The sequence below is a fragment of the Tasmannia lanceolata genome, unplaced genomic scaffold (assembly GCF_043159265.1).
Source record: "Tasmannia lanceolata isolate RefF3 unplaced genomic scaffold, GAP_Taslan_0.1 ptg000037l, whole genome shotgun sequence".
Classification (NCBI taxonomy): Eukaryota; Viridiplantae; Streptophyta; class Magnoliopsida; order Canellales; family Winteraceae; genus Tasmannia; species Tasmannia lanceolata.
This window is the reverse complement of record NW_027518714.1, coordinates 41,897,285-41,908,359: the sequence shown is the minus strand read 5'-3', so window position 1 is coordinate 41,908,359 and position 11,075 is coordinate 41,897,285.

Genomic DNA, 11,075 nt, shown 5'->3' with positions numbered 1-11,075 from the left:
TATAAAGGAGGATTCCTTAATTAAGATATATGTCGAATTTCACAACTTGGAATGGGAGTTAAAGATCAAGTATGTGGATATTTTAGAAGTTTCTATCTTGAGTAAAATATTAAAGCAAGAGAAAGTGTTATATTTGGCTTTATTCTATATTAAGGATTTGCAGTGAAAGTTTAAGTTTTAGAATTTTGTGCGTATATTTACTGCAAACACTCACGAGACACAACTCGTCCACTAGGATAACCTAGGGGTTTAAAGGCTTGTCGCACGTGTTATAAGTGCAATCGTGATTCCTACGAAAGTGAGTTACGTTATTCTTGTTTAGTTTTTGTTTTTTAATTATTTTTCTTTGTGTTTGCTCGAGGACAAGCAAAGTTTAAGTATGGAGGAATCTGATGAGCACATTTATGTGTGAATTGTAGGTAAGAAAAATATGCATATTTTATATTTAGAGCGGTACTACTAAGGTATTATCTTTGTTTTTTGTGTTTCATGGTTATTTCTGGATTTTCAAGGAAAATGAAGCTAAAGAGATGAAATTCCAAAGAAAAAATCAAGTGTGAAAACAACTATGGGATTACCACCATTGTGGCCCATCATTTGAAGAGTTCAGATCATTTTATAGCTCACCAATTGGTTGGCTCAGAATAGCTTTGGAAAATAATTCGAGGTATGCAAACAATTTATCCCAGGGCCCACTAAATGTGCAGTTTAGATCATCTTATGGTAGTGGATTGCGAGGTGCAAATAATTTTACATTGTTGCCCATTGATCGAATGGTTAAGATCTGCCTACAAAAATAATTAAAGGGGTGCAACCATTGGTAAAGTCGAAAATTAACATCAGCCCCATTAATTCAACGGTTCGAATCATCTCATTAGAATGGTTTAGAGGTGCAATTAATTTACATGATGGACCGTCAAATGGAAGGCTCGGATCATTCCTCGGAAATAATACAAAGGGAGGTGAATATATTTGTTCAATGCATGGAGGAGTAGATTAGCCATTTGTGAATATATGTGGCATTGTTGCAATTCATTCATAAGGTGGGGATAACTTGGTCGTTTCACAACATTGTTGCAATTCATTCAAAAGGTGGGGATAACTTGGTTGTTTCACAAGGCAAGTACAAGAGAAAAAAGAGGAATTCCCAAACATCACTCTCTCTCTCTCCCATTCCCCAACGATTTTTCTTTCTTTCCTATTTTCTCTCCCCCTCATCCACCGAAATAGCTCTCTCTCCTTTCCTACTTTTAAGCCGCTCAATCCCTTCCCTAATTCAATGGCTTTCTCTCTTTTTTATTAGTAATCTTTGCTACTTTGTAGGAAATTGCCTGTTTTGATGGGGGATGGACGAAAATTGAAAAAAAAATGTTGAAAGAAGAAAGAAACGTCCAGCATTGTGGCATTAAATTGGACGGTTTAGATTACCCTATGGAGGACTACAATTGATTTATATTGTGGCCATTGAAATGGATGGTTTGGATTAGTCCATGGTGCTAACTCTCTCTCTCTCTCTCTCTCTCTCTCTCTCTCTCTCTCTCTCTCTCTCTCTCTCTCTCTCTCTCTTACTTTAAAAAGGGCATTATGATGTAGGATTATTTCATGAAGAATAAAATAGAAAACCGGTCAAATCAAGCCCAAATTTCAAGAGAATTTGTTTTCAAACCGATTTTTGGATTTCCAGTTCTCCCTAAAATTTTCAAATTGTTTTGAGTTTTTTAATCCTAATTTAAATTACTTTAAATTCGGTCTATTTTTAACAAATACCAAAAGGTTTTGAAAATTGATGAAACTTTCCAAAATTAAAGTTTAAATATTAAGTGAATTTTTCGTGGAAAATAATTTTGAAAAAGATGTTTTCTATACTGTTCTCTAATCAGTTCTCCGTTTTACGTGCCGTAATTCCTTTTCGTATTAAATTAGTGAATTTTCTAATTTTTTCTTTACAAACCAGTAACTTAGATTACTGGAATGTTAAAAAAAAAAATTCAATTGGTTTTGCAAATTTTTAATCTGATTTTGTAATTTATTTTAATAAACGGGTTTCAATTTCTAGGAAACAAATTCACTTTTTCTATTTACAAATCGATTTTATAGAGTTTTAATTTTTAGGTTTTAAAATTTTGATAGAAAATTTTATAATCTATTATATATCTACTGAAATTTGTTTTTTATTTTAAGATTCCATTAGGTTTGCCTTTTAAATAATTCTTTGATTTCATCCGATTTGTGTGTGGATTTTAATTGGAATCAAATTGTTATAAAAATCTTTGAAATTTTTACAGTAGGCTAATAAAATGATCAAATTTATACTATAAAAGTTTAAACTAATTGGAAAGCCATATGCTATAAGTTGCTTTGTTAATCTATAATCTGACTTGAATTTTGAAAATTCAGAAATTGATAGTAAAACTTAATTAAAATTCATGAAACCCTTTCAGTAAATTAGAATCATCCATATCTTGTTACTGGAAAAGTTTCAACTGATTTGGAATTCGATTACTTAGGGTTTCTGTGTAATCCTATCAATCTGGTCTTAATATTAATAAATCACAACTTAATAGCAAATCAACACAAAAGTCAGTAAAAATCTCTAAAAAATTTTAAATTTTCATCATGAATTCAATCTCTAAATTATTTGAAACAAAAACCTTACGGTTCATAGATCATCCATGTAAATTCGCTATATCGCGATAATTCAACTGCCGAGATCACATCCATAATCGTATACTAGTTGTGATCAATCCTACATAATTTGAACATGTAAATCATAGTATGTTGTTGGTTCCGAGGTCCACTGTCCATGAAAATCCTGAGAAACATGCTAGGCAATAATATACTATAACTTATGTGTTAAATTATATGAGGGTTGAGAGCACTATTCCCTTCCATGGATGCAATCCAAGGCTGAAACTACTGAAGCCCTATAGCCTTTGGTATTCCGTAGATCTTAGGAATCGAAAACTTTTAAAGAATTGAAAATCATTAACTTCGGCAAACTGAATTGATTTAATCCTTGTCCTTGGAACCGTTGGATTACGGTTTCCCCTTGTAAGAACCTTTGGTGCCCCTTAGGAACACTTATGTCACGTCGTGTCCTAGGTTTTAAAGAGTTCTAGAGTTAGGAGTCCAGCCTCATCACGGCCGTTTGCTATGGATAGCAACCGTGCCATAGATCTAGTTACACTAGTAACCAAATTTTTCCATAAGACAGGCCTAGTTACCTAGGATGTAGGTTCACCTGCATTAGTCTAAGGGATGTCTTGCACTTAGATAAGACCATATAGCATCTTAGATGATGTCCTACGATAATAAAATCTTCAACTTGAACTAAATAATCTCTCTTAAACTGTTGAAACAGTCAATCCAGTCTAGATCGGTGTTATAGATGAGTTAGGCATAAGTAGCTTAGTTTAAGTGCACCGAACTACGTCGACTCTGATCCCAGTGAGGCTTGAGTACGTAGGCAGCTTGGATGTTTGATGACATACAAATCACGAGTCGGCCCCACCATAAATGGTGGGATTTTGTATATTAGTTTTTTATGAATTCTTAACTAAATTAATTAAAATACCTAGGATTTTCCATGAAACTAAATTTTAGGAGAACATTCACTTAGATTGAATTCAAACAAATTAAGAAAATCAAGATGCACATTTAGGAATTACATTGAAATTAGATTTTAGGATGCATGGCATGTAGTTCGCACATTAATATGGAGTTAAATGAGCCATTTAAAAGAAATTCAAAAGAGTTAACTTTTGGAATTGAAGACCGATTATCGGGCAGGAATGGTGCATGTGATGGTAACTCCCCATACCTTCCATTCTCGTAACCAGGTAACGAGTCTAGATTTCTAGTCAATTATGGGTCCTAGATCTCTCATCTAGGTGGCGACTCTATCATTCTCTTTTGCGTGGAATTCGGATTGCCTTAGTGATCCCAAGTTCACGAAAAAGATGAATTAAATCAATAATAATAAACGGCACACGCCAACCGCGTGGGTACAAGAGACCAAGAGAGGATAGCGTGCGGCTCACGCCCCAGGCCCCTCTCGTGGGATCGGGTCCCATATATATATATATATATATATATATATATATATATATGTTGATATATGTATATATACATGTCTTCGTTAAGTAAGTAACAAGAGACAGTAAGAGAATTTTTCAAAGACAAATTGGAGCCGAAACAACTCCCATTGGATGTGAGTTATTAATTAATTAATTTGTAATTAATTTTTTAATTATTATACACTATTATGTATTATTAATTTGAATAATAATAAGCATAATAATCTGTAATCCAAATGAGGATAGATATTCCCAAACCGGTTTTGCAAAAGTTGCAGATAAGGTTTGTGGGGCCCACCACACTCCCAAATCAGTTAGAGAGCTGGGGAAAAGAGTCCCAATTGCTCAAGGACTTTGAGTTGCACTCAAACTTCTTGTTGGATAAGAATTGCTAAATTGTAGGATCTACAAATAAATCAATTTGTTTCCAACACCAATTCTTATGAGACAAGACAACGAGGGCGGGAGTGAGACTTCATACACATTATCCCATGTATCTAGGGTGTCCCCACACAGCCTTGTACGTTTGAAGAGTCCCAATGGGTCGAGGAGTCTCAATTCAAGTTGGTTTCTCAATTGGATTGGAATTGGGAGAGAGAAACAAGGATTTATCAAACCAAAACTCTACTTTCTATAAAGGAGAGAGGGCTGAACGAATTTTTGAAGAAGGAATACTCAAAAATTCTTCCTCCCTTGCCTCCCCCTTGGAAAATCATTTTCCATATCTTTCTCTCTATCTATCTCTCTTCTAATTGAATTACTTTCAAAGAGAAAGGCTTACAATCAATTTTTCTATTCTCTACAATAAAGGTACTGAGTAGATCAGACCTTAAAGAAGTGAATAAGAGTTATTCACATCCACAATAGTCCGAGCAAAGAAAAAGAATCCATTGGTTCAACTTGACGGGTTCGCGGCGTTCAGAACGATCGCAACCGTTCGAGGAGTAGATCAAGCAGCGTTGTCCATTGATTTATTCTTCAAAGAGGTATTTCTTTATGTTTCATTAACATAATTAACTCACTAATCTAGAATCTAGGATCTTGGGTAATTGCAAGATTGAAAAGAAAAATTTAAAGTTCTATCCGATTTTTGTTCTGTTGTGCATAGCGATCTTGCAGGAAGGGGATAACCTTCCTTCAAGTGGTATCAGAGCAACTAAGGCTCAGATTAGGGGATTAAATTAACCAAAGATAGATCATGCGGTAGATCCGCTGTTAGTCTAGACGTTCTATCCCGGCTATCCGAGGTTGTTAGTCCGTAGTGTTAATTAATCAACATATGGACTACTGTGTAAAGATCAATACTTTCGATCAAATCAATGGGATTTTTTATCTGATCAACATTGATGGTTAAAAAGTAGACTCGAATACGAGTCTAACGCATTAAGAAACATCAAATCCGATAAACAGATTGGGAGATATGATTTTTACAAGTTAGGCAAAAAGTGTAGTCTTTTGCTAATTTTTATTTCAGAAATTAAATGTTTTATTTCAGAATGGCCCCAAAGTTGTGAGAAAAATTTATAGCCAAAGATTAATTTTTTCAAACCTTATTTGGATATATTCTAAGCATAATCAGTAACTAATATGGTAGTCCGAATAATTTTTCTCCTACTTAAAATATTCAGAAATTATGCTATTCTGAAAGGGTTCCCGAAAACCACTATTTTGAGCTTTTCTCGCTCAAACGATTTCGTTTTTATGCAAAAAATTTGTGGTGAGTTCTGACATCATAAGGATTGATTATATTACGTTTATTTAGATGTCAGTAGTTTTTTATGGCTGAATGAAAAGCTATTTAATTTAATTTCAGCATGTTTTGATCTCTATTTGTGAAGATTAGGCAAAAAGGATTATTCGACCTCTATCCATGCATGAGATGCATATGGATAATATTTGTGGATATTTTCTATTTATTTTTATGGTTTGATATTGCTAGAATGTAGCAATTAAAAGTCCGCAATGTAATAATTAATGATTTTATTGGTTTATGTACTCTCTTTGGGCAATTGTGTGAACAACTGGTTTCCCATGGAGAATTTCTTTTGATGTACATATTATTTAGGCTAGTGTAGGATACTATGGTAGTTTATTTTCTTATTACTTCAGAAGTAATTAAGGAAGAAAATCGCTCTTGAGGAGGTCAATCAAAGAATCAAAGAGAACTTGGACATGACGATGCTTCAAGATGGCTATAGATGATGGCAAACCTCGATTCGATCGATTCAATGGAGGGTGAACACATTCTTCATGAGTTTTACTGATCTTAAGTACTTCATATGATGAAGTATATCAGTACCAATACCTTTGAAAAATTGCCTTGAGGTTGGCGGATTTTTCCTATTACAAATAGCAAAAAGTTGCCCAAATTTCACCCTTAATTTTGGTAATATGGAATTATGGGGATTAACTAACTCTAAAATAGTTAGTGGGAGAATCCCTATAAATCCAAGATGCCAAAATTAAGCTTACGGATATGGGTGTTTTACTTTTCGTGGTTTGGATGTGTGATGGATGATTGCATTTTCCCTTCCTTATGTACGTATTGCCATTAGATGGTTTATTTTAGATGCATGCATAGGAATCAAATTTTTCCACTTAAAAGAAACCCTCTTTATCAAATATTAAGTTGTAAATGGGGATTTAAATCGAAATGATTAATCTCCATGGCTTTCCATAGCCATCTATTGGTTGGCTAATTTAGAGAACCAAACGGTCATATGCCAAAGCAGAAGCCGATCTTGATTTTCTATTTAGAGTAACTAATAGATTCCTATAAGGATAAGGGATATTTGCAAAATACATTAGTCATATGCCGAAGCAGAAGCTAGTATTTTTTGTAAAATAATTCTGAGGCAGTGGGTGTTAGCTTAACCAAGCAAAGAGTGTTGATGCCCAAAGGATAGATACATTGCGATGCTTGGAGGCTAAAATCAAATCGAATATCATAATTATAATATGATGTATTAGATGAATCCACTCATATTCAACAAAGTTGTTGTTGATGACCATCCGATGCCCATTGGAGAAATCATGTTATTTCTCTTGGTTTATGTGTTTGAGGGGCACATAAATGAGAAAAAACAATGGGCAGTACCATTACAGTTCAAAAACCCAGATCTAATGGTTATATGTCATGATAAATTCTAAAATGGTTAGTCTAATGGTTATATTTTATGCCTCATTTAGTTTGTATTAGATATGACATCCTTCAATCCATTAGCTGGGATCCTTGAAGACAACAAACTTACTGGTCCAAACTATATGGACTGGAAGAGGAACTTAACCCTAGTGCTCACAGCAGCAAAAGTTTATTGGGTCTTGACTACTGAGGCATCTAAGTTGCCTGGTCCTGATGCTCCCAAAGATGTCAGGGATAGAACGACAAAATGGCATGAAGATAATGAAATGGCTAAGTGCTATATCCTTGGGTAGATGTCGAACGTGTTGCAACAGCAACATTTCGGAATGGCTTCAGCCATGGATATTATGTACAATCGTAGGGAGATGTTTGGAGAATAAAATCGCAGTGCCAGACAAATAGCGATTAAGTGCCTGATTTCCACTAAAATGGTGGAAGGAACCCCAGTTAGTGATCACATGTTGAAGATGATGGACTATCTAAATGAGCTCGAAGTTTTAGGATCCATATTAGATTGAGAGTCTCTAGTCGACATGGTGTTAGCATCCCTACCACCACATCCAATGACTTCATCATGAATTATCGCATGAACATATTGTCAATGATGTTGACAAAGTTGTTGAATCATCTTCAATCAACTAAGGACCTGTTGAATCATCTTCAATCAACTAAGGACCTTCAGAAAAAGAATAAGAAATCCTCTTTCTTAGTTGAAGCTAATGTAGTCTCAACTCCCAAGGAAAAAAGAAAGAGTAAAGGCCAGGGTTCTAAGAAAAATATTTCCAAAGTCAAGAACAAGAAAACTTTCAAGAAGAAGTCAACCAAGAGCTCTCCAGGAGTTCAGGGAAGGCAGAAGGTTGACTGAGGGGAAACTCTACCTACAGGTTGGAACGGATGCAACAGTTGTAGTCCAAGCTGTGGGTGATCTACTACTAGCATTTTTCAGGAGGATATTTACGTTTAAATAATTTTCTTTATGTACCTTTCATTAGAATGAATTTGATTTCAGTATCTAAACTATTGATTGATGGTTACTCAACAAGTTTTAATAAAAGTAGTATTTTTATCAAACACAAAATTCCTTTATCACAGAAGGTACATTAGGTGACGGATTATTTATAATAAATGCTTTAGAAAATGCAAGTAACATTGAGGATATTCCTATTCAGAATATTCCAAACCTCAAAAGGACAAGAAATACGACTAATCCCACACATCTATGGCATCTTTGATTAGGCTATATTAATCTAGATAGGATTACAAGATTGGTAAAAGACGGTCCATCGGATTCTATCCAAGTGGAACTTTTTCCAAGTTGTGAACCATGGCTTCGAGGTAAAATGACCAAGATTCCCTTTAAGGGCAAGAGTGAAAGATCCCAAGATTTGTTAGAGATTATACATAGCGATGTATGGGGACCCATTTCTCATCCGGCAAGAGGAGGGTTGATATACTTCATGACTTTTACGAGTGACCATTGAAGGTACGGATATTTGTAACTTATGCGACGTAAGTCTGAGACTTTTGAAAAGTTCAAAGAGTTCAAGAATGAGGTAGAGAATCAGTTAAACAATAGAATAAAGACTCTTCGTTCTGATAGAGATGGAGAGTTTCTCCCGGATGAGTTTAGGGATTACTTAAAGGAAAATGGAATTATCTCTTAATGGACCCCACCTGCAACACCAGAATTGAATGGTGTTTCAGAATGTAGAAATAGAACTTTGTTTGACATGGTCCGGTCTGTGATGAGTTTCGCAGAAGCACCTCTGTTTCTATGGAGATATGCCCTAGAAACGGCTCTCCAAGTCTTAAATCGTGTCCCAACTAAGTCAGTACCATCTACTCTATATGAGATATGGACATGCATAACCCTCATTGAATCATATGAGAATATGGGGATGTTCCGCACATGTTAAAAAGATAAGTGCTGATAAGCAAGAGACAAGAACCGAAAGGAGTATTTTCATTGGATATCCTAAGAAAACAAAGGGTTATATATTCTATAACCCAAGCGAGCAAAACTATTTTGTATAAAAGAATGCGGTATTTTTGGAAGAAGAGTTCACCCAAAATACTGTCAAAGGAGATATGATTGCTTTGGAAGAACAACCCGAGATTCCAATGGAGAAAGAAGAAGGCACTGAGCAAGAACCCACTATACCTATACAAACACTCTGTCGTAGTAGTATGGTGATCAAACAACCCGATAGACTTGTCTACTTGGGTAAGACATATGATATGATCTTAGATAAAAATGATAATGATCCCCTCAACTATAAAGAAGCGATGTCAGACATCGATGCTGAAAAATGGATGAAAGCTATGAAATCCAAAATGGACTCTACGTACACTAACGGGGTCTGGACTTTAGTTGATCCACGAAAGGGCATTAAACCCATTGGATGCAAATGGATCTTCAAGAGGAAGAAAGGCCATCACGGTAAGGTAGAAACCTACAAAGCACGGTTAGTAGCAAAGGGATCTAGTCGAAAGGCTGGAATTAACTATAAGAAAACCTTCTCACCGGTAGCCATGCTAAAGTCTTGTAGGAAGAAATTAGCTATCTCAGCATACTATGACTATGAGATATGGCAGATGGATGTCAAAACTGCTTTCTTGAATGGAAACATTCAAGAGGATATCTATATGATCCAGCCAGAAGATTTTGAAGTTGCCAGAGAAGGAAGTCAGAAAGTGTGCAAGTTGCAAAGATCCATTTATGGATTAAAGCAAGCATCCCGCAGTTGAAATCTTCATTTTGATCAAGCAGTCAAAGAGTTTGGCTATAGTCAAAACGTAGATGAGGCTTTTGTTTACAAAAAAGTCAGTAGAAGTGCTGTGACATTTCTTGTTTTGTATGTAGATGACATTCTACTCATTGGGAATGATGCGGAATGTTGTCTAATACAAAAGTATGGATATCTAGTACCTTTGCTATGAATGATTTGGGTGAAGAGTCTTATATCCTTGGCCTTAAATTGTCTAGAGACCGTAGGAATGGACACTTGGACTATCACAAGAAGCTTACATAGATAAGATATTGGCCAAGTATCATATGAAAGATTCTAAGAAAGGGTTAATACCTTTTACGCATGGAATCAAGCACTCTAAGAAGATGTCTCCTAAGACATTTGAAGAGAAGGAAGAAATGAACAGGATTCCCACGCTTCGGCAGTGGGAAGCTTTATGTATGCCATATGGTGTACAAGGCCATATATTTGTTTCTCTGTAAGTGTGGTTAGTAGATATCAATCAAACCCAGGTCCAGAGCATTGGGCGGCAGTTAAGCATATCTTTAAGTACCTTAGAAGAACTAAATATTACTGTTTAGTATATAGAGGAGACGAATTAGTCATATCTGGAAATCCCGATGCAGATTTTAAGTCAGATGTCGACGACATGAAATTCTCATCAAGTTTTGTCTTCCCCTTAGCTAATGGAGCAGTTTCATGGAGAAGTTGCAATCAAGACATCACGGCGGACTCCACGACTGAGGCGGAATACGTTGTTGCAAGTGATGCGTCGATGGAGGTGGTATGGCTGCAAAAGTTCATAGACGAACTTGGAGTCATATCCTCTGTTGAGAGACCTATTATGCTATATTGTGATAACAGCGAAGCGATCATTCAAGCCAAAGAACCAAGGTCTCATCAAAAGTCCAAGCACGTCCTTCACAAATATCATGTGATAAGAGAAATTATCTATAGAAGGGATGTGGCCATAGCTAAAGTAGCTTCAGTGGACAACGTGGAAGATATTTTGACCAAGTCCCTTAGTTAAAAAGTTTTTGACGAACATCTGGAGAGAATGGGTCTACGATACATACATGACTGGCTTTGAGGGCAAGTGGGAGATTG